This window comes from Hemicordylus capensis, chromosome 7 (assembly GCF_027244095.1).
Source record: "Hemicordylus capensis ecotype Gifberg chromosome 7, rHemCap1.1.pri, whole genome shotgun sequence".
Lineage (NCBI taxonomy): Eukaryota > Metazoa > Chordata > Lepidosauria > Squamata > Cordylidae > Hemicordylus > Hemicordylus capensis.
In genome coordinates, this window is record NC_069663.1 from 12,688,077 (window position 1) to 12,712,656 (window position 24,580).

The following is a 24,580-nucleotide window of genomic DNA, read 5'->3' on the forward strand; positions in this document are numbered from 1 at the left end:
CCCCTCCTCTTCACATCACCTCTTCCTGCCCTTTAACTCTTCTCCTCTCCATCATTCTTTCCCTCCAGCCCTCATCTATTTTTAGCTAGTGATCCAGCCCATTCCTCACTCACTCCCCCCACCCCGCCACCTTTATCAGTCTTCTTTTCTAGGCTTCAAAGGAGCTATTAAGGACCACCAGAAATCATCGGCAGAGGTCATGGCTGAAAAACAAAAAGGCCTCACTAAATCACTAGTGATCAAGATGGCAGCATGCAAAGCAAGATGGTCGAGTGCAAAAAAAGAAAGAGGGAAGCATCGTGCAAGGGTGGCCATATCCAGTCAACACTGTAGACCATATTGACATGGAAGAAGAGCTGATCTTGTGGTAAAGGTAAAGTGTGCCGTCAAGTCGATGTTGACTCCTGGAGCCCACAGAGCCCTGTGGTTTTCTTTTGGTAGAATACAGGAGGGGTTTACCATTGCCTCCTCCCGCGCAGTCTGAGATGATGCCTTGCAGCATCTTCCTATATCGCTACTGCCTGATATAGTACCAGCGGGGATTTGAACCAGCAACCTTCTGCTTGTCAGTCAAACATGATGCCTGTCAATACTAGCTGCAGGGGAGCAACAGCAGAAGAGAGGGCATGCACATACCTCTTGCCTGTGGGCTCCCCAGAGGCATCTGGTGGGCCACTGTGTGAAATAGGATGCTGGACTAGATGAGCCTTGTGCCTGATCCAGCAGGGCTGTTCTTATGTTCTTATTGTGGTAACAAGCATGCATTGTCCCCTTTGCTAAGCAGGGTCCACCCTTGTTTGCATCTGAATGGGAGACTACATGTGAAGCCTGTGAGATATTCCCCTCAGGAGTGGAGCCACCATTGGGCGAACAGGTTCAAAGAACCCGGGCTGCCACCAATCAGGGGCCACAAGTACCCAATGTCAGAGTGTCTGATGTCAGACGCAGGGGAGTTATTTCGGTCCTAAATGGGGCCATGGGGCCCCGTTTGGAGCCGAAATTGGCCTGTACTGCATTGGGCAATGAGGCCGGAGTGACTCTTCATGCCTTAAAGGCAGAGAGAGCCACTCCTGGTCTCACTGCCAACACAGCAGGGCCGATTGATCTCCCTCCCAAATGGGGCCACGAAGCCCCGCTAAGGAGAGAGATTGGCCTGCGCTGCATTGGCAACACAGCCAGAACAGCTCTCCCTGCCTTTAAGGCAGGGAGAGTCACTCCGGCACACGTGGCCCAACACAGTGCGGGCCGATTTCTCTTCCAAATGGGAACATGCAGCCCCGTTTGGGAGGAAGACTACGTCCCCGACGTTTGACATCAGACGCGGGGGGAATGACTAGCTGGGCTACTGCATCTGATGTTGGGGCCAAGGGGCCACATCAACGGCCACACATGGGCTCCCACCAGCCTCCTTACTCTCCTGCAGGGGATGAGGCCGCTCTGGGAAGAGCACCTCCCTGCATACAGAAGGTTCCCAGTTCTTTCCCTGGCATCTCCAAGGTAAGGCTGAGAGAAACTCCTGCCTGCAGCTTTGGAGAAGCTGCTGCCAGTCTGTGTAGGCAATACTGAGCTAGATGGATCAAGGGTCTGACTCAGTATATGTCAGTTTCCTATGTATTGATTCATTTATATTAGGGTTGTCAACAGATTAGTCAACGAAAACATCTTCAAGTCTGCTGCCAGTTAAGTGATTTATTTAAGTAGATCCGATTGCCGGTTCTTAGTTTTTGTTACACTTTAGCAAGAACTAGTACTCATAGTGAAAGGCTGTCTAAAATTTTATTTTTTATTCCCTATCACCAACACGAGACACCAGTACGGACTGGTTTGTTTTAAAATCACCCCCCCACACACACACACACAAAATCTGTATGCCTCTTTTCTCCATTTGGCTTCTAACAGATTGGTTTTTGACCTGCAGCCCCAGCATTTAAAGTCAGCCTCCACAGCTTAGAATCAAACAAATTTAGTTCATTCATCTACATATTAAACCAATTAATGCTTACGACTCTAGTTAAGCTGCATGTCCCTTTAAAGTTGTCTTTTAACAAACACTTAAGCTGAAATGAAATTTAGCCAGAATGCAAGGTCTATTTGCCCGGGATAGTCATTCTTCAGTATGCACATACACGCAAAATTTTATTAATACATAAGAAATATTATATATAATAATGCCAAGCTTGGAGGACCACCGGGAATATCAACAATAAAAGCCACCAGGTAGCCCCTGCTAACTGGGCAAAAGACACCTTTTTAAAGTGGTGATTATCTTGTATTTAGCACTACAGGAGAGAGTAAGTGTCCCTATCCAACCCCAGCACAACATCCCTCCAGTGGTTGTTGCTGGTGTCTACCTTGTGTTTCTTTTTAGATTGCAAGATCTTTTGGAACAGGGAACCATCTTTATTTGCCATTTATTTTTTTTTGATGTAGTGACAGGCAGGAGCAAAGGGGACAGGCTAACATGGAAAAGTGAGTAAGTGCACGCGCGAAAACTACACACACCAGCAACAACTTTGAAAAAAGTGTGTGGCAACCTTTTCATAACACAGGTGAGGGATTGCACTTTTAAATATTCCCATGGATCAAAGGGGCGGTGGGGGGGAACCTACATACCGTAAACTAGCATAATAGGGGAAGAGCTTAACTGGGAACCATCTCCAAGACACCTTACCTTTCCCCTCTGCAAAGAGTGACCTCCCACACTGCAATGGTTCCCATATTGCAAAGTCCTCCTATATTGCGAAGGGTCTAACCAACTCCAGCTCTCCTACACAGTGGCCAATAATCAGGGATGATGGAGCTGTAGCCCAACAACATTCTGAGAACCAAAGTTGTGGAGCTCCGGCCTAGCCTTACCCTTTCCCTGATATGCTGACAACAGGGGTGGGCCTGAGGAAGAATTCACCCACACAGTCCTCTCACCTGAATTCTCAAGCTACAGAGTAATAAGGACATAAGAGCAGCCCTGCCGGATCAGGCCCAGGGCCAAGCAGGTCCAGCATCCTGTTTCACACAGTAGCCCACCAGATGCCTTTGGAAAGCAGTGTTCTCTCTCATTTTTCTCATCTGCATGAGTAGGTTTGTTCTGGGTGGCAGCATCAAAGTAGTGTGTGTGGGCGTGAGTGTGTGTGCACAGATGGGCATTCGGAGTGGGGCCTTCCTGATTCAACCTGAGTGGGATCTAAAATTAAGTGAGCTGATATTAAGAAACATATGAGCGTGTGCACATGCACACACCTTAGACCAGGCTAGTAGTCATTGATGGACCTGTCCTCCATGAATTTATGGAAACCCCTCTTAAAGCCATCCAAGCTAGTGGCCGTCACCACATCCCATGTCAGAGAATTATAGAGATTAATTACACGCTGTGTCAAGGACTGTACCACATACTTGTTTCCTCCTGAACATCAGAAATCTGTAATCAGGGACAACTGCATGCTTTGTACTGGCTACAGAGAGGAGGCACTTCTGTCCAGGAAACAACTTGAAACCTACACGTAGATCCTCCAGGAGAACGACCACACATGCTCTCACATTGCTGTGTTCTGCATGCATGACAGCCACAAGCTGTTTGTATGCTTTTCCCAACACAGAAGTGCTTCCCTGCATGGCAGACAGTAAACGTAAGCAGCAACTAGCTGGTTTGCTCTATCATGACTAGAAATGTGCCTTTTCTTCCACTGCAATGGTGGTTGTGTGGTTACCCATTTTGTGGGAATTGCACAAGTTTCCCATGACACGAAGAGCCAGTCTTTCCCAGTCCTTGCCGCCCGGTGCCTTCAATCACTTCCGCATACAGGCAATGGCTGCTTCGCCTCTCTGGCTCACACTCCTCCTGGGAGCTCTCCCAGCTCTAACTGAAGGGTGTGTATAGATTTAAGGGTGTGGGGAACTTTCTATCCTGGATCAGTGCCACTCCACGAGAAGCACTACCAGACGCCCCAAGTGTGTGGGAGGAAGGGAGGAGAGGGGAGGGCTAGGCTGGGCCTTGAGCAGTCTGTGCTGGAATCAGTTCCTGAGCTGCATCCTGAAGAGGCCTGGCAAAGCCTTCCGTCTCCCAGGCACACTCGGTGCTGCAAAGCCATCCCAGTTCTTTCAACCACAGTCTGCGTCACGCAGCTCCGTCTGTGCCCAGCTCTTTCTTCAGCCTGCCTTCACAGGGTGGGGGAAGAGGGGGAAAGAATATTCAAGCTCAAAGGGGGGTGGGGGAGAGCGAGAGAGCGCCTGCTTGCATTCCTATCCAATGACCCCAAGGTCCAGTTAAACATTTCCTTACACTCCTTGGCTGGGACAGCCCAAGTCCACACCGTGAACCAACATGGAGTTTCTTCTGCCGATTCTGGGAGGGTCACAGATAAGCGCCCTCTGCTTAACCAAGAATGGCTCATTTTTTCTTCCACAAGAAGGCACACAAGGGCCAGTCTTCCCCCAACTGGAACATTAGGCAGGTTCTCTGCTCCTAGTCAAGCTTGCCTCCACAAACCAGGGAAAGTCCTTCCATGAGGCAAGGCGAGGCAGTCACCTCAGGCGGTAGATTACTGGAGCACAAGCAGGGTGGCAAAACGCCTCCTGCTGCGGCTGCCATCAGAGCAGCTCCTGGAAACTGAGCTGACCTAACAAGCTTTGTAAGAAGTGCCTCACCTCATACTCTTTGCAAAGCTGGCAAGAAGCATCAGGAAAGGAGAGGAGAGGAGGCTGCTGGCAATCCACCTCTATACACTGTGCCACTTTCAAAAGTTTGCAAGGGTCAGTTTAAAAGGGGGCTGGTCCCTACCAGGGTCATGGGGCAAGGCAGCATTCGGGTGCCTTGTCTCGGGTGCCACAAGACCCTGGCCTACCACTGACACAAACCCTACTTCTCCGGACTTCCCCAAGTGGGCCCCACTCTGACAGTGGAAAGTCTTCTCACAGACTTATCTCCTGTTTCCAGTTCCTCTCCTCCGCCCAATATCCTTCTAACCCTCCATCATCCATCGGCATCAAGCTGCAAGATGCCAGAAGTTAGTGTTAATTAACTAGTCCATAATCCAGGTCTGCTGTATATTTTGGCTCCTGAGAAATGAGATGTGGTCTGAATTAGAGCTTGGTAGATTTCCCCCTACCCACTCTCCTAATATCCCTACTGTGGGCTCCAGTCCCCTTTCATAATGCTGAGGGAGAAAAATAAAGCCACTGTGACTAATAAAACAGGGTTTGACAAATCCCAGGCACCAGGGAGCCTTGGTGCCTAGAAACTTACTCACAGTGCCTAGCCCAGGATATTCAAAGGTAGAGCTATTTCATAAAACTGTTCTTTGTCCCAGGCAACGTTAAGCACATTCACACATTATATTCAGCACTCGTATGAGTGTACAGCAGTGTTCTCTCTAAGGTGTGCACACACAAGTTGTGTGTGCACATGCTCAGTCAATTTTAGATCCTACTCAGGTTGAATCAGGAAGGCCCCACTCTAAATGCATGTGTGCGCACACTACCTTGATACTGCTGCCCAGAACAAAATTTATTCTGCGCAGATGAAAAAAAATTAGAGGGAACACTGGTGTACACAGGTACAGTCATTCACATTTTATGATGGATGCAGGTACAGAAGTATACTCCCTGTCTGTACCACACATTTGAAGGGCCTGCATCCAGGTTCACTTTTAAAATCAATGCAGGTACAGTCATCCGCACAAACACATGTCCGAGTGTTCAGACATCAATACACTCGTACAAAATAATGTCTGAATCAGGCTCCTGTTTCTGTTCTAAATATGTTAGTTGTAAAGAGGATAAAGAAAAGCCCATTGACCCTCTCCCCCTCAATGACGGACACAAGGTCCAGTGATTTTGTCAAGTGCCCTTTGTCGATCTCCTAAATTTGGGGGCTGGCTCCTAGATCCAAAGAAAATTTATCATGGTCCGCAGCAAGAATATGACATACCATTCCAAGGATTCCTATTGTTTGTTATTTTATTTACAAAAGTATATATCCTGCCATTCCTACCAGTTGAAGCCACTTAAGGGGCAGTAGCATAAAAGCACACCCCGCCCCCAATTGCAATAGCCTCTGGTTGAATATCTAGCCACCTCACACAATGCCGCCATTAATTATGCTCCTTCTTCATCATCATCATCATCATCATCATCATCATCATCTAAATGAATATCTTACCCTTCAAACCAGTGTCCCTGTAACAGGGAATCCCAGATGTTGCCAACGACAACTTCCAGCATCTCCAGCTGCAATGGCCTTTGGCTGGAATTCCTGGGAGTTCTGGTCAACAACATCTGGGATTCCCTGTTACAGGGAACACTGCTTCCAACCATGGAGTTCATGAGGGCTCTTCACCTCCCATTTTATCCTCACAATGCCTCCATGAGGTACATTAAGCAAAGAGCATACCTCTGCCCCAACTCCCAGTGGGGAATTGAAACTGCATCTCCTGGCCAGAAGGCATTCCCCTCAGGGGATGGGGCCACTCTGGGAAGAGCACCTGCTTGCTTGCATGCAGAAAGTTCAAAGTTCCCTCCCTGGCAACTCCAAATAGGGTTGAGACACTCTCCTGCCTGCAACCTTGGAGAAGCTGCTGCCAGTCTGTGTAGACAATACTGAGCTAGATGGACCAGTGGTTTGACTCTGTATATGGCTGCTTCCTATGTTCCTATGACTCCAAGGATCACCACCAGGGAGACCTGGTTGACGTCCACCCTTGTGGGGATAAACATAGCCATGTATATTGCTCTAGGCTCCACCTTGGAGGAAGAGCAGGATATAAGTGTAAAAACAAATAAGCAAGCAAGCTACACTGGCTAGCTTGCTCAGCATACGTGGGGCAAGGACACAACCCGGGGTCCACAGGAGACCAGAAAGGTGGAAGGATAGAGGCGGAAACCCTGCTAACTGAGCAGGAGGAACCTTTCAAAGTGGCGATTCTCTTATATTTAGTAGGTGGAGAGCAACTGGCCCTCTCCATTACCAGCACAGCATCCCTCAAGTGGCTGTTGCTTAATCTTATATTTCTTTTTTTAGCTTGTGAGCCCTCTGGGGAGCGGGAGCCATTATCTATCTATCTATATGCAAACCACTTCAGGAACTTTTGTTGAAAAGTGGTATATAAATATTCGACTTATTCTTATTGCATCAATTACTGGCAACTAAACAGATTAAATAAAGGCAAAACTCAGTCCTGAATCACACTTGCTCACTGAATACACCACTGTTTGATGAAGCAAACTGTGAAAGGGAGACCAGCGTCTCCAAATATGTCATGGACATAGGCCAGAAGGACCACAGTCACATGGGGTCCCAGGTGTAGGGAGGCTGGCATCTCCCCTGATGCAGCTGAAAAGACCCTGCTGATTTCAGCTGCCATTAACACGTACACATCAGTGTATAAATTTCCCACAGTAGCCCATAGTTCCCTAGTCATGGCCCAAGAACTACTGCTGGAAGAGAGTGGCGTGGCTAGAGATTTTGACTGTGGGCCCATTTATCCAAGGCTTGAGATGTGCAAAAGGATTGGGGAGGGGGGAGGGGAGTGCAGTAGCAGCAGCTGAGGAAGATTTAGTAGAGGGGGAAGATGGTGGAATATATGTGTTAATGATATTTCTAAATGATGCGTCCATTTTTAACAAAACGTGCATTCACATTTCATGAAACAATGAGTGGTCACAAACAAGCTGCACCAACAAGCATGGGTTAAACTGACCTCCAGCACTCTCAGCTTTTAAATATTCAGAGTTGCCACAGCATAAAATAAGCCATGGCTAGTTTAACAAGGGCTATTGGGCTCACTAAAGAAGAGACGGAAGACTGAACAAAGCATGAGAAAGCACCATCTTTTGCATCGATTCAGAGAGGAAAGGCCTTCCATCAGCTGCACTGCCACTTGATTTGCCATCATCTGGGATGGGGTGCAGAAGGAAGCCCCAAACGTGTATCAGTCCCATGCGAGCGCGTGTGCACACACGCCTCTCTAAGGAGGCTCCTTCTCAGGTGTAATCCACACAGGAAAGGCTAAGGTGAGGGATGCCAGAAGGAATGGCTTATCATCTGGGCTACCTAGCTGCATCCATTCAAACCACCCCCCACACACACACCTCATTCCCTCCAGCCAATCTCCACTCAAGTTCAGCAACCACAGACATCTGAAAGTAGCTTGGGAGAAGGTTTACCCAGCAGTTAATTAAAGCAAGCATCAAATTAAATACAGCAAAATTAAAATAGCTCCGGAAATTAATTTCCAGCATTAAAAAAAAGAGAAAAAAGAATCCACCTGGTGTGGCTAGATATTATTTAAAGAGTGAACAGAACCCACTGAGGCGGGAAAGATAGAGAAGCACCCAGGCTCCGAATCCGCTTGGAAGCCTCAGGAATCCGGCACAGACAGACCTTCTCCCATCTCCTTTCTCCCAAATCCCAGCTACTCCATTTTACTATGACCTTCCCAGCGCAGAGAGCCACTGATTCTACCCAACTACCATTTGCCATGCACAGCCCCTTTCTTAAGTGCCCACCTCCTAGTCGGAACTGGGTGGGTGGGCCTCCCTCTCACCCCACTCCCCACCCCAGCCCATCACAAATCATGCGCAGCATCCAGGAGACAAATTTTCATTTCTCTCTTGTGGCACAGAGTGGAGGAAAGGAAGTTGAGAAAGCAGCATGGAAAATTTTAAACCAAAAAATACCTCCTAGTGGAGATTTTGCAACGCTGCATGTAGTTTGCTGGAAACAACAAAAGAAACATTTTAAGGGGCGAACGTGCCCAGAACTTTGTGTGTATGTGCGCACTGAGTGGGGAGAAGAAAAATGTACCTTTCTAGTATTTAGAGGGGGTCTAGTTTATTGTCTCTTGCTACCACTAGTTGGTGTATTCTGCTCATGGTGCCAATAATAAACTCCTACCACAAATATTTATTCACTACTTTTCAACAAAAGTTCTCAAAGCAATTTGCATAGAAAATACATAGAATGGTTCCCTCACCCCACAAAAGGGATCATTATCTAGAAAGAAAAAGCAGGTAGACACCAGCAACAGACCCTGGAGGGGTGCTGTGCTGGGGTTGGATAGGGCCAGTTGCTCTCTCTTATTAAATATAAGACATTCACCACTTTGAAAAGGTGCTTCTGTGCTCAGTTAGCAATTTGCTCTGGTCTCCACACGGATCCAGCCAAGATCAGAACATAAAAAGCACATCAGGGTACAGGTATCAGTATCTTACCATGTCAAATTGGCTCTTTAATATTCTTCCCTTTCCAGACTCACCTGCAGCACCGACTGCCCACAATACCTGATCTCTACCAAAGTTAACTATTTTATTTATATACCTAAAGTCACACTAAAACTTAATGGGTAAGTTGCTTGAATGTCAGGTAAAAGCTCCTCGGCTCATGGAGGAGAGCTGATTTTGTGGCAGCAAGCATGAATTGCCCCATTTGCTAAGCAGGGTCTGCCATGGTTTGCATTTGGATGGGTGGCTACATGTGAGCTCTGCCTGCTGCATGATATTCCCCTGAGAGGATGGGTCCAGAACTCCGAGGAAGAGCATCTGCATGATTCCATGCAGAAGGTCCCAGGTGGCATCTCCATGCAGGGCTGAACTGGGAGAGACTCCTGCCCGAAACCTTGGAGAGTTGCTACCAGTTTGTGTAGACAATACTGAGCTAGATAGACCAATGGCCTGACTCAGTATAAGGCAGCTTCTTATGCAAGAAGTGGTTTTTCAGGGGGAAACTCCTTCCAGGAGCAGCACTGGAAGGTCTCTGGTTTGCGTTGTTCCACAGACGGCAGCGGCCAAAATGTAGGGCTGTACCTCAGTGACAGGGAATTGCTGGCAGAACACATACTTTGTGATAAGCAAACATTCAAAAACATATGGGGAAAAACAAACTAGTTTTTGCCCTTATCAATACTATACTGAAGACTTTGGCCTGTGCCAGCGCCCTCTGCAGATCAAGAGCTACATCTGCATTTTCCATCAAGCAGAACTCCGATGTTTGTCGCAAGAAAACATGAACTCTTTGCTACCACATACACAGCTTCATCTCTGAGTCTGAAACTATCAAAGATAGACAATTATTTCCTTAAATTGAAAGGTGGGATTATCAGGATTCTAGCAAAAATCCATGGGTTGCAAGGACCAGCTTTGGGGACAGGGGGAAAATAGCTCACCACCAGTTTAGTTCCTACTCAGTCGTCTAATACAGCCCTGCTCAACTTCATTCCTCCAGCTGGTGTTGGACTACAACTCCCATCCTTCCTGACTGCTGGCCACCAAGTCTGGGGGAGATGAGAGTTGTAGTTCAACAAGTGAAGGGCCAAAATTGTGCACCACTGTATAAAATAAAGAGGGCCCCTAATTTTTTTTTAGAACCGGAGAATTGCTCCTTCCTACAACAGCTTCCTGTGACCAAAGAATGCTATAGTTCTCTCTCATCAGCACATCAGCACATTTTGCATAGGGGTGGGAATTGACACAGGACACACTGCCTCTTGGTCCCAGGAACTGAGAGTGCTTGTGGTCCACTTCCTGGTTTTCTTGAGAATCATCAGGTATTCATTAGAGACAGACAATGAATTTGCACTGCTGGCATGAACAAATCACTCAGGGTGGGACTATGTGTGGAAGCAAACGCTGAAAATGAGTGGCACCCCTCAGAACATTTAGGGGTATTAACATTTAACTTTTCAATTTTGAATTTTAACTGACTTAAATTTAAGTTTTTTAGTTGCTTTGTATTTTGTATTTTCTCCCTCCACCCGCCCATCCATTGGTCTGTTATGATTTAATATGTTGTGTGTTTTTATTTCATGTTTTAATGTGTTGCGAGCCGCCCAGAGAACAATTTATTATGGGGCGGCCAACAAAAAATATCACCACCACCACATTTAGGTAGGCTTCCCCATGCCATCATCTCACACTGTGAGGGAGATGGCAATGGTAAACCCCTCCTGTATTCTACCAGAGACAACCACCACAAGGCTCTGTGGTCGCCAGGTGTCGACACCGACTCGATGGCACACTTTACCTTCACCCATGTTCTGCTACTGTTGTTGTGCAGATATCACTACCTGTGCCCTGTCCCATATCATTGCCTGCTGCTGGGGCTACAGAGACCCACATTTTCAGGAGTAGCCCCATTTCGCTTCTGCCTTTTTGCAGCCATTGTCCTGGCCCTTTAATGGAGATGGGGCCATAGCTCAGTGGTAGAGCATCTGCATGCAGAAGGTCCCAGGTTCAGTCCCTGGCAGCATCTCCAGGCAGGGCTGGGAAAGACTCATATCTGAAACCTTGGGGAGCTGCTGCCAGCCAGTGCAGACAATATTGAGCTAGATGAGGCCTGCACAACATAAGGCTTGGGGGCTGGATTCGGCCCACAGGGACTATTTTGCTGGCCCCCAGGTATCCTGCAGCAACACAGGAGCTGGAATCTGCCAAATAGCGCCATCCTATGCTTGTTTTCTCAGAAATATGTTCCATAGTGTACCCAGCGAGGCTTATTCCCATTTAATCAGGCCTAGGATTGCAGCCTGAAAACATCAACAATTTAGGGAGAGGAGAAGACTTGGCATTTGTTTGGGGCTTCCATGCACTCCAGGGGCCCCACTGATTGAGCAGGGACAGGACTTATTTTCTAACCAGTTTCATTGGTCAAAACAATGGGTCCATTGACAGGGGGAAGAGATCCACAAGGAACTAATAATAATGTTTTTAGTTTTAATGTAATGATGTGCTAAAAACTGACCTCAGCCCCTGCACGCCAAGTTGTGGATGGTTCTGGCCCACCAGGGCATTTGAGCTATGCAGCCCTGAGCTAGATGGATCAATGGTCTGACTTGGTATAAGGCAGTTCCCTCTGGTCCTCTCAACTCCCTTTTCCTTCTGCTTACCTGGGGTGGATTTGAGCCCCTGTACCCATGCAGTCATGCACCCAAGACACCTTAGGTGTTGTGTGCTATAAAAGTTCAATAAGAACTACTACTATCCACTGTACTGTGAGCATTAATTCAAACATTTACACACAGAATATGTGGCAAGACTTTAAAACACTAATCCTGCTAACTGAGCAAAGAGGCACCTTTTAAAGTGGTGGATCTCTTACATTATTTATTATGATTTATTATGTATTTATTTGATTTGTATACCGCCCTTCCAAAATGGCTCAGGGCGGCATTAAGCAGGGGGAGAGCAACTGGCCCTATCCAGCCCTAGCACAGCATCCTTCCAGTGGTTGCTGGTGGTGTCTACTTTATGTTTCTTTTTAGACTGTGAGCCTTTTTGGGACAGGGAACCCTCTTATTTGTCTATCTCTGTAAACCACTTTGAGAACGTTTGTTGAAAAGTGATATAATAGTGGTAACCATTTCCATTCAGGTAAAAAGTTATGAGCATTCATAAGAAATGTCTGCTTTACATCAAATCAGATTTAAAACAAAAAACAAAAAACCAAGCCTCTACATATTCTAGCAGCCAGAATTGCAAATCCAACTAATTTCCAGACAAGTTGAAAACTTGCATCCTAGAACCTGGCTCCTCTGTGATCCAAGAAGTCAGCTAATTTCAATATGCCCACCCTTTTCCAACCACACTGCATAACACATACACGGGTACCATTCAGACTTTACTAATAAAAATTCCATTCATACAATTCTGGAAGGAGGTTTCCTGTGTGCACAGGAAACACACAATATTAGGTAGGGTCAGCACAGGCCCAGAAAGTGAAATGAAAGGTCTATATCAGTGTCCCCTCTAATGTGTGCACATGTGCGCTCAGTCAAACTTTTTCATGTCCACTCAGTTAATTTTAGATCCCACTCAGGTTGAATCAGGAAGGCCCCACTATGAATGCATGTCCGCACACACTGTCTTGATACTGCCGCCCAGAACAAAACTCATTCCACACACAGATGAAAACAATTAGAGAGAACATTGGTCTATATTGATACATATGCCAGCCGCACTGAAATCTGTCTAGGCTACTTGTTTCTGAACAATGCACACCTGCTTTGTTTCGTGCACACATTCCACACACCTTCCACCACAACTTTTATTAAGTTGTAGGAATACTAGCTTTCAAATGGCAATGCCTGAGAAAATACAATACTTCTATGGTAGTTGGTATTTTTGCTGCTATTTTAATGACTCCCTGGCAAACATGGGCACATAAAACATTTATTTTTACATGTATATCCCACTCTTCCTCCAAGGAGCCCAGAGCAGTGTACATGGTTCTGTTTCTCCTCACAACAACCCTATGAGGTAGGTTAGGCTGAGGGTCACCCAGTGAATTTCGTGGCTGAACAGCGAGTTGAACTCAGGTCTCCCCAGTCCTAGTCCAAGCCTTTAACCATTCTACCACATTGACAACAGCTCCTATTTGATACTGTTTGTAAATTCACTAGTGAGGAGGAGCACCACCACTCACTTGCAATGCTACAACATTGTGGGGTTAGGAGCAATTGTTTGAGGGCGAGGCAAGGTCCACAGCCAGTATACCTCTGCAGGAGATCGCCCCCTTCCCAGATGCTATAACCCAGGACTGCTGAACTTTGACCTGCCAGCTGTTGTCAGATTACAACTCCCATCATCCCCAGCCACAGTAGCCATTGGTTGGGGATGGCGGGAATTGTCGCTGCAGAACCTCAGCCCTCCAGCTGCTGTTCACTGCGGCTAGGGATGATGGGAGTTGTAGTCCAAAAAGAGCTGGCGGACCGAAGTTCTGCAGCCCTGGACCGACATCTGCCGAAGGGAGCTCACACTGCTCCATCCAAAGCGCCACTTGCAGCAGCACGGCACAACCACAGCACATGTGCATGGCGTGCATTCAGAGTCCATTGTAAAAAGGCCCTTTGAGAAACAAAGGGGAAACCAGGCAGGCTCCAGAGGGGGAAGAAACCAACTGCTGTCTCCTGCATCACACCTCCAGCCATTTGCACAAAGTTGCTATTTTGCCTGCCTCTCATTCTGGTCGCTCAGAAGCCCAAGAGTCATCTCGGGATGCCAACCCCCATGGCTAGCCGTTTGCCACAACATGAGCGGTGAGCCCAGACTGCACCGAAAACTAAGTTGGGGCACTTCCAGCCACGGCAAACAGGGAAACCGCCTTCAGGCAAGGCATGACACAAAGGGCGTGCCGGCTGTGACTGGGGAAACTGAGCCACAAGAGGCAGGTAGCCACTTACATGCAAGAGCCAGAACATTTCCAGGGCCTGCTTTGACCAGCCCACACTGTTACACAGGAAGCTGTCTTCCACTGAGTCAGACCGTTAGTCCATCAAGTTCAGGACTTCCTACACTGACTGGCAGCAGCTCTTTTTGGTTTTCAAGAAGGGTGTTCCCCAGCCCTGCTTGGCAGTACTACTAAGAGCTGAACAAGGGACATTTTACATACAAAGCAGGCACCCTACCACTGATTTAAATTCCCTCCCCATAAAAGGAATATTGTGAGCACTGAAGGCTCCACCTTTTAATTTCTGCTTTCCTCCTTAGCATTGTGCATATCACTTTCAGCCTGAAAGATGCGACACAATCATTTCTTCATCCTTGCTAACATGTAAAAGAGGTGACTGTCCTGCTCGCTGCACACCCAACAGCAATGATCGACTTGCTCAAAGCCGACAATGAAGCTCACGGCAGAGGAAAGATTTGAATTTGGATCTCACAGAAAGGCACTCAGGCAAGGCTGAACGACTTCGTCCCTCCAGCTGTTGTTGGCCTACAACTCCCATCATCCCCGACCACTGGTCATTGTGGTAGGGGGATGATGGGAGTTGTAGTCCAACAGCAGCTGGAGGGCTGAAGTTGTGCAGTCCTGCCCTACGCGGCTGTTTCCCCTCAGAAGCAGGAGCTAAGTCAACAGGAAGGCAACCCCTGTACACATCCGTTGCCTCTGGACTTTCTTCAGTCTTCCCAGTCCAAGGCTGCATTTCCCATGTGCCTGCTGTGGATGTCGGATCACAGCAACTCCTTCCTATTTTAGAGTCTCCCCCACCCTCCTCACGAGGGATCTCGAAACACGTTCTGCGCAGATACAGATGCGAGGCGGAGAGTGGGGGGGGGGGATTCACTCAAGGTCATGCCGTGAACCTGTAGCAAAGGAGAGGTGAACCGGTGTCTCTCAAATGCATACTCAACATGCCGGCTCCTCCTTTCCCAGCGAGCCACTTGCACAAAGACGCCAAGGCCTAGCACATGCTGCCACGTGATGAACCCCTGGCCTTTGTGGGTTCTCTTTCGGGGGGGGTTGCTTTGCCTTGCAAACCGGGGAGGCCCCATGGGAGAGGCAGACACTGGCACTCGCCTGGCTCTGCCATTTCCCTCCTAACCCAGTTGTTTTGCCATCTACCTCTGAAGGTTGCCGTTATCACCCCTGAGAGTTCACGTCGCCCGACTTCTGAGACCACTAGGTGGGGGTGGGGGGGTGGGGGGGAGAGCCTGCGCTGCAACTTTGGCAGCGCCTCTCTCCCTCCCCAGTGCCTAATTCTGTCCCTGACACCTTTGGCTGAGTATCATTTCATCCACTCCCCACCCCCACAATGCGCGCGCGCACACACACACACACACACACACCCCTTCCTGTTGGATGTCAGGGCGATCTTGGATCTCGGCCTAGGCAGCTCCAGCACAGCTTTCTCCTTTAGTTGACAGCAGCCCTGCCAGTGAGGGAGGGTCGGCGAGCGGGGTGGGGGGGGGGCGGCAGAGAAGGAGGAGGATTTGGTGGAGGGCTGGGCCCCTCCTTTCCAGGAGAAGCAAGACAAGGAGGAGAGAGGAAAAGTCTGCAGGTGGTGGGAAAGGGCTGCGTTCATTCCCGCCACGGTGCTCCCCCTGCAAAAACCAACTCGCGTTGCAGCCCCCCCCCCCCCGCCCCGCGCAACCCTCACAGCACAGGCTCTTTCCAGTCTCTCCGGCTCTGGGTGGCCTGGCCTTCCTCATGCGGCTCACAGATGGCTGTTTCTCCTCACTCGAGTGCTTGACCTAAATCTCTCCGCTCCTGATCCACTGGCACTGCAAATGTCTTACCAGTGCAGCTCAAGGCATGGCGAAGCTAAGCCGGGGGGGGGGAGAAATAAAGAGGGAGGGTGACAAGATGGTTGGGGGGGGGGAAGAGGACGACAGCAGGATGCTAACAGCCCTGGAGGGAGCCCCCTCCAACTCCCCCCACATCAGAAACCAGACAGACCGACTCTGCCGGCCTCCAGCGCCAGCTCCTGCCCAGAGCACTTCCCGTCATCTGCTCTGCACCGCCGTCTGAAAACTGGGTAACCACACATCCGGCCCCAATCTTCCTGATGACCCTCGCTTCTCTCTTCCCCGCGCCACACTCCTTGCAAGCTCAAAAGAAGTTCCAAGAGCTCTAAAGTTTCAGCAGTGACTCAGGGACTGGCTGCTACACACACACACACACACACACACACACACACACACACACACACACGCCCCTCTCGAGGGAAAAGGAAAGAGGCCTGCTGCAGCCTTCCATTACAAACGGGGCGGTGCAGGAAGGCTGGACGATAGCTGGGCTCAAGTTACTCTGTGTGTGTGTCTGTCTCTACAGTTGCGGGGGGGGGGAGAGAAATATATAATAATACAGTCTCTCTTGGGTTTCCAGGGTTCAAAGCACTTCGCAGACTCTCTCTCTTATGATCACACATCAGCGCTATGTCGGTCTTACCATCCTGCAAGGGCAGCCCTTCCATGAGGCAAGATGAGGCAACCTTTAGATTGGCCATGGGCCTGTCTCCCCGCTCACAAAGGTTTTGGGGGAGCACATCAGCCCGGCGGCCCCAGAGCCCATGCCTTTCCCCTGCATGGACTCTGGGGCAGGGCTCCTTCCTTCTCCCCAACATGAGGAGCGAGCGAGATGAGCCCCCTTCCAGATCAGGGAGATTCAGAGAGAAAGGGGGCATCTCCAAAGCAGCCCTCTCCCGCCAGGGCCCTCTGCAAGAGCACCCAGCATCCCGCCCCCAGCTCCCAGTCGCTGAGCGACAACAGAATGCTTTTAAAAATCCCCTACGCGGCGTGACTCACTGCAACCCCACGTTGCCCAAAACAAGCTCTGACAAGGAAAGGAATGGAGAGGCAGAGAGATCCTGGAGGCGGGGATAGAGAAGGGGGAGAGAACGAGAGAGAGAGAGAGAGAGAGAGAGAGAGAGAGAGAGAAACACGAACATGCCGGAAAGAACAGGGGCTGAAATTCAGCCTGCTGGCTGGAGGCTAATTGGTTCCGGCAACAGCCTGCTTTGCTTGGCGAACCTTCCACAAAATCCTGCTTCAGCCTCTGCAGTCCTGGCCCTGGAGAAGGAAGAGCGCCCACCCCTCACTGGACACAACCTTGTTGATGAGCTGGGGCTGGCTGGGGCAGGGGGGAGCAAAGCCCCAGAGCCCTCCAAGCAGCTGAAGAAGGGGTGGGGGGGGTGGGGGGAGAGAAAAGATCCCTTCTTCCCAACTTGCACATGGAAAACCACACGGCGTTTCCAAATGTGAACCCACCACTGATGAATCAAGCAAGCCAGTTGGGGGCAGCAGATGCAAGAGGACCTGGGACAGGAGAAGCTGGACGATGGCAACCCCCACCCACCCACCCACCCCCATCCCATGGAGTCTGGAATCCGGGGAGCCAGGGCTGGGCCAAGAAGTGGTGCACCCAGAAAAGCTGGAAACTACAACCCATAAGAATACGGTGCACAAGGCAACTGGCATACAGCTGCACAACTTCACGTCATTTATTGCATTTCAGCTCATCTTTGGAGAAAGGCAGATCTGCGTGGGACCTTGGAATCCCACCCTGGGCCACTGGTAGTACTGCTCAGACCCAGCGCCTCCATCCCCGACTGTAGGAGCAATGGTGGCGGACCATGTCTAGATTTTTTGGCAGGCTGCCACCACAACCTCTCCTCCCAAGGCTCCTCGCTGCTGGCTTCTACTCACCACTGCCACCACTCCCCACCCCACTGTCCGCCCGCCACTGGCCTCCATGACCCCCACTCACTGCCAGTTGTCTTCCATTATACCGCCACAACAGAGGCCAGCAGCGGGTTGGCGGCAGCAGTGGCAGGCGAGTGTGGCATGCAGAGCACACACTGGCTCCACTGTGGCTTCATCGAGTCCTTACGGGTGCAAAGATTCCACTTCTATGTCCCAAGCTTCAGGGAGCCCTGCTACTGCTTCCCAAACTGAATCTAGTGAGCTTTCCACTTTCCCTTCCTCTCCAAGCTTCAGGAATCTGATCCAAGGCAAAAGCAAGCTCCTCTGCACGCCATCACCAGCCTGGCCTTCAGTCGCTGGCTGTGCAAACCCAGACCCCTAGTGGGAGTGCAAGCACTGGAAAAAATAAACTAAAGTGCTACCTCTGTAGCCAATGGGGCTATTCAATGTGTAACCAGCCGATCTTGATTTCTTACCTATGCTAATAGGGAATATTGGGAGGTATCAGTAGCTCCCAGCCTTCTTGGAAATGGGTGCATAGATTTAAGCATAGTCCTATGCAGACACTATGTTGTACAAGTACACAGGTGTTTGTACACTCATACAGGTTTTTGTGTGAATGACTGTACCTGTGTTTGCTTTATACTGTATTTACTCAAAATGAAAATGACTCTCAACTTAAGACAACCCCCTTAAAAAGTAGAGGTTAAACACAGGTTACACCTGCATTTAGTCAAAAGGCGTAGGACTATGAATTTAAGACAAGTAAATAGGTCCAGTAACTGAACCTAGGTACAGGTCCCTCAAATGCATGGTACAGATAGAAAGTATATTACCATATCTGTCTGTGTTCAACACTGCATGTGAATGACTGTACCCACATACAGGTGTGTACCTGTGTATGCTATATACTCACGGTATGAGTGTTGAACATAAACATAGGAACATAGGAAACTGCCATATACTGAGTCAGACCATTGGTCTATCTAGCTCAGTATTGTCTTCACAGACTGGCAGCAGCTTCTCCAAGGTTACAGGCAGGAATCTCTCTCAGCCCTATCTTGGAGAAGCCAGAGAGGGAACTTGAAACCTTCTGCTCTTCCCAGAGCGGCTCCATCCCCTGAGGGGGAATATCTTACAGTGCTCACACTTCTAGTCTCCCATTCATATGCAGCTGGGGCAGATCCTGCTTAGCTATGGGGACAAGTCATGCTTGCTACCACAAGACCAGCTCTCCAGTGTGAATAGGGTTCATGACATCTAGAGTTGTATGCCAAACTTGCACACAATTTCTATCCTGTTAGCTTGATCTCCCAAGGAAAATACTGCAATATATTTTGCCTTTTTAATTGTCTCCCGACTTTCGCAAACAGATCACATTTTCCCCATACCATTTAGCTCTAGTTCCATAAAATGTGGACCCTTGTAACAATATTCACCCCAAAACTCTTAGAACTCCTTGCTCCTGGTCTGAGAAGTGGGAGGCAAAAAGAAACATTGGACCTACCGTGAAGGGTTCTTTCTCCTCTGAAGTAGGTGGTCACGGCTCACAAAGGGTTAACTTCCACTCCTTGCTCCCGATAGACAGGAAATCTCAGGTGTTTTTCAAGTAGCTGAAGTCCGTCCCCCTTCTCCCAGCATGCTCAGATGTGATTCCCCAGTTCCGACTGTCGTGTTTCATGATTTGGCTGTAGAACTCCACAGTGTTGATAATTTGGCTGCGGAACTCCACAGTGTTGTGGAACTAGAGGTTAGCACGCAAAGGGAGTAGGATAGAGGACGGAAGCCCTGAGATATTAATCAAGGTAGAAACGGAGGTTGTTCCAAGATTAGCATCGGAAGAATTAGTCCCGAAGGTTGGCACAGAGAGGCATGGCCTGACACCACACTAGTCTCTGATCCACGGGTGGGCCACGCGACCTCCTACTTCAGAGGAGAAAGAACCCTTCACGGTAGGTCCAATGTTTCTTTCTCCCTCGAAGTAGGTGGTCACGGCTCACAAAGGGACTTACCAGAGCAGTTATAAGTTACCATGGGGGGGAAGTGGATCAGTTCTGTACCACTTGCTGGAGCACCCGTCCCCCAATTTTGTAGTGCTTGAGGAAGGGAGAAATGGTGGGCTATGTGGATGCCCGGCGTATTTCCCCTAGCGGCGCGCCGGTGCTGTGAAAGCTGCCGAGGTGGCTGCCCTGTGGTAGAGTGTGCTATGATGCCCCATGGAAGCTGGGTTGACAGGGCTTGGTAGGTTGTGGTGACGCATGCCCTCGGCCAACGAGCTAAGGTCATGTTAGGTGCCTTAGAGCCCTGTGAAGTCGCGTGGAGGGGCACGCAGAGGGCCTCGGACTGCCTTAGGTCCTTTGTCCTTTGAATGTAGGTGCGTCAGGCCCTGCAACCCTCCAGGGAATGCCAACTGCGTACAAGGGAATGTATGGGCTTGGAAGACTGAGTTTGTTCATATATTTAATTATTTATTTCGACCAAGGTAGGGTCAAAGGACCCTACGTCTTAAGGACCACCCTGTCTGGCTGGAAGACGCAGAGCTCCCTTCGACCCGAGAGCACCCCCCTGATTCCGATACTCTGTGTGCCAGAGTGATCATCACTAGGAGAGGACCTTGTTGGATAGATACTTTAGCGGGATAGGCGAAATCGGTTCAAAGGGGGGCCCATGTGAGGGCATTCAGGACCTTATTGAGGTTCCATGAAGGAAGGCGATGAATCAGTGGAAGAATCAATGGTAGCTCCTCGAAAAAACAAGAGAGGCTCACCTAGAAGGATGAATGCAGATTAGAATTTGGGCAGGAGCCCAGGTGTATGTCTGATCAGGAGCGAAGACAGGAAGGAACTGGGGAATCACACCTGAGCATGCTGGGAGAAGGGGGATGGACTTCAGCTACTTGAAAAACACCTGAGATTTCCTGTCTATCGGGAGCAAGGAGTGGAAGTTAACCCTCTGTGAGCCGTGACCTCCTACTTCGAGGGAGAAATTCTATATATTATGTGGCAGTGAACCCCTAAATCCCCTAAATCTTTACTCAACAGGAAGGAACAGCTGGTCCTCGCTCTCTAATTAAGGTACCTTTCCAATATATGTGGTTGTCCAGTTCACACATTACAAGTTTGAGAATACACATCCCGCCCTGCCGCCCCATCCTGAAATCTTATGCAAGATGTGACACTCAGAGCAAGCATCATAAGGGCCATATCACATATTATCAAATGCCTACAGAAAAGGGAGCTCCTTACCTTAATTAAATGCAAAAGCCATAGTCATACCGTACAGTCTAACCTAATATAACATGTGAGCATAACATCCTACAATCTTACATATGCATTGTTGGCTGCATACGCTGGACAATCAAAGCTAGCTGTGGATTCCTAGCCTGTGAACATACAGCCATACACCTATGAAGGATTGACACATCATACAAACAAGTGGGCTTTGTAAATGGACACGAGCAGGTTTTGTGTCTATTCAAGGAAGCACTTCCCATGTAGGAACTTGGTTAATGCACGGTCAAGTGTCCTGAGGTAGACCTTACAATTATCTGCTTACATGTATGTCCCCCTCTTCCTCCAGGGAGCCCAGAGCAGTGTACATGGTTATGTTTATCCTCACAACAACCCTATGAGGTAGGTTAGGCTGAGAGAGAACTGAATGGTCCAAAGTCACTCAAGGGTTTCATGTCTGAGTGAGGACTTGAACCTGAGTCTTGTTAGTCCTCATCCAACACTCAAACCACTACACCACACTGGCTCTTGCTGGGGTGACAGGGTCCAGGGAGTGAACCTAGGACCTTCTGCACGCAGGTATGCAGATGCTCTTCCCAGAGCAGCCCCATCCCCTAACGAGAATATCTTACAGTGCTCACACATGTAGTCTCCCATTCAAATGCAAGCCAGACTGGGGCCTGCTCAGCAAAGGGAGCAATTTACGCTCACTACTGCAAGACACGTTTACAAGGCCGAGTCTGAGAACTTGCAAAGCACAGCATGCTCTGCTGGAACAAGATAATGTTTAGGCAGTAACTTCAAAGGTGACATAGTGCCACTCTTGGTACACCCTGCAAAGTATACAGACTGCCATAACTTGAGGTGGTTTTGCCTCTCATCTAATGAGCTGGGAGCAATGCTGGGGTACATCCCGACACTACAGCATAGCCAGATTCATGGGCTTGACAGGAAGTTTACTTAACAGGGAGGGGCAGCTGGTCAATTCATTCAGACTTGTGCTCCTCCCAAGATATGTCAAACTCCTGTTGCCTTGGGAAGGCAGGCAGGCAGGCAGGCAAGAAGGAAAGAAGGAAAGGCAGGCAGGCAGGCAGGCAGGCAGTCTTATGCCAAGACAGACCACTGGTCCATCTAGCTTACTTGTCTACACAGACTGGCAGCAGCTCTCCAAGGTTTCAGGCAGGGGTATTTCCCAGCCCTACCTAGAGATGCTGTCAGGGAGTGAACCTGGAGCCTTCTGCATGCAAAGCAGAGGCTCTACCACTGAGCTACAGCCCCATCCCCTCAGGGGAATATCTTACAGCAGACGGTGCTCATGTAGAGTCACCCATCTGAATGGGTGGCCTGAGAACTTACTAGGACCTGGGAGATTCTATTGCTTTTTTAACTGGCTTAATTGCTATTAAGCCAGTCAAAGGATGCGAGTAAAGGATCCGAAGCGGGTCAGTTTCTGGCCCTGTGCAACAATGCACTCTTTGTTGCATGTGGACATTCCCTGAGAAGCTGCTGCAGCCTGCACCTCCTCACTCCTCACACCCCTGATCTACTTCCAGATTACGTCACAACAAAGTCAGTACCTTGAAATGGTACTTTATTGATATGTTTGTCTATGTTTGTCTATGTTTGTCTATGTTTGTCTATGTTTGTCTATGTTTGTCTATGTTTGTCACCTCATCCTTTACATTGTGCCTTGCCACACTCACTCCCAAACACATGTATTTAAGTGTGCCCCTCAAAATGACAGGGCTTGGCTTGCCCCACATCTTCTCTTTTTCCTATGCCGTGGAGCAGCAAGGCAACCTGGGGTGAAAAACAATACAAGATAGTTCTGACACCAGAGTTATGCTTTTCCATGGAAAATTTTCAATTTCTAAAATTTTACTTGGCTAGAAAAACTTCAAAGAAATGAAAATTAATATGGTGGTGCGTTCTTTAAAACTATATAAATAGGTCAAACAACATGCCAAATCAGATTACAATCTATTTAGGGCATCAGAAAAATTTGTATATTGACTGGGGGAGGAAAAATCAATCCAAATGAGGGGGGAATTTGCATGGATCAGGATCTTCCAGCAAACACACAACTCCATATGGGGCAAAGTATCCCTCTGTATGCAATCCAAGCGGGACAAATTTTCTGAGGGAGAGGGAGAAGACACACGAACACACACCTCTGAGCTAAATTCTCTATGGGGTACCTGAGTTGAAGGTTTGTGATAGAAGGGGAACACTTATTTAAAAAGCTTGGGAACCCCTGCTCTAAGGGGATAGGCTGGCTGGCTGCCAGCCAGTGCAGGGTACAGAGAAGGCACAAGCCTGTGGCAATAGGAAAGGAGAAAATGGGAAGGCCTTGGGGGCCAAGTTGGAAGAGGCTTACTGTCTGACTGTGACCCATAAACTTCCCATGGAAAGGCATGATTTTGCACATTCAAAACATCCCCCATGTTTTGCCCCCACCCCCCACAACAGGAGTGGGCAATCTTGGCCCTCCAGTCAGTCTTGTAGTAGTTATTATTTATTTTATTATTTATTAATTCGATTTCTATACCGCCCTTCCAAAAATGGCTCAGGGCGGTTTACACAGAGTAATAATAAATAAATAAGATGGATCCCTGTCCCCAGAGGGCTCACATTCTAAAAAGAAACTTAAGACACACACCAGCAACAGTCACTGGAACTACTGTGCTGGGGGTGGATAGGGCCAGTTACTCTCCCCCTGCTAAATAAAGAGAATCACCACATTACAAGGTGCCTCTCTGCCAAGTTAGCAGGGGTTGAAGTTGTACTTTCGAGTCGGTGTCGACTCCTGGCGCCCACAGAGCCCTGTGGTTGTCTTTGGTAGAATACAGGAGGGGTTTACCATTGCCTTCTCTTGTGCAGTCTGAGATGATGCCTTTCAGCACCTTCCTATATCGCTGCTGCCCAATATAGTACCAGCAGGGATTCGAACCGGCAACCTCTTGCTCGCTAGGCAAATTACTTTCTTGTTGCACCATTAGGTGGTAGTCTTGTGGTAGCAAGCATGAATTGTCCCCTTTGCTAAGCAGGATATACCCTTGTTTGCATTTGAATGGGAGACCACATGTGAGCACTGGAAGATATTCCCCTCAGGGGATGGGGCTGCTCTGGGAAGAGCACCTGTCTGCTTGCATGCAGAAAGTTCTAAGTTCCCTCCCTGGCATCTCCAAGATAGGGCTGAAAGAGACCCTTACCTGTAGCCTTGAAGAAGCCACTGCCAGTCTGGGTAGACAATCCTGAGCTAGCTAGACCAAAAGTCCAACTCAGTATAAGGCAGCTTCCTATGCTGTTGAACTACAACTCCCATTTTCCCCAGCCACAATTTATTGTGGCTGCGGATGCTGCGAGTTGTAGTTCAACAACAGCTGGAGGACTAAGTTTGCCCACCCCTGTTCTATGAGCTCTCTTTCTTTCCCCCAGCTAGT

At 48.8% G+C, this 24,580-nt stretch overlaps 1 protein-coding gene across 4 annotated transcripts in view; it reads right to left on the reverse strand.

Moving 5' to 3' along the window:
- Positions 1-24,580, reverse strand: part of AHDC1 (AT-hook DNA binding motif containing 1) — a 236,937-nt gene that overhangs the window by 140,864 nt on the left and 71,493 nt on the right. Inside the window, exon 1 of one of the 4 annotated variants that reach the window (XM_053267753.1) lies at positions 17,972-18,371. The exons of the other annotated variants lie outside the window; for them this stretch is intronic. The gene's annotated coding sequence lies outside the window, so the exon portion shown is untranslated. Of the gene's footprint in view, positions 1-17,971; positions 18,372-24,580 lie in introns of those variants that run through there. 4 annotated transcript variants of the gene reach the window in all.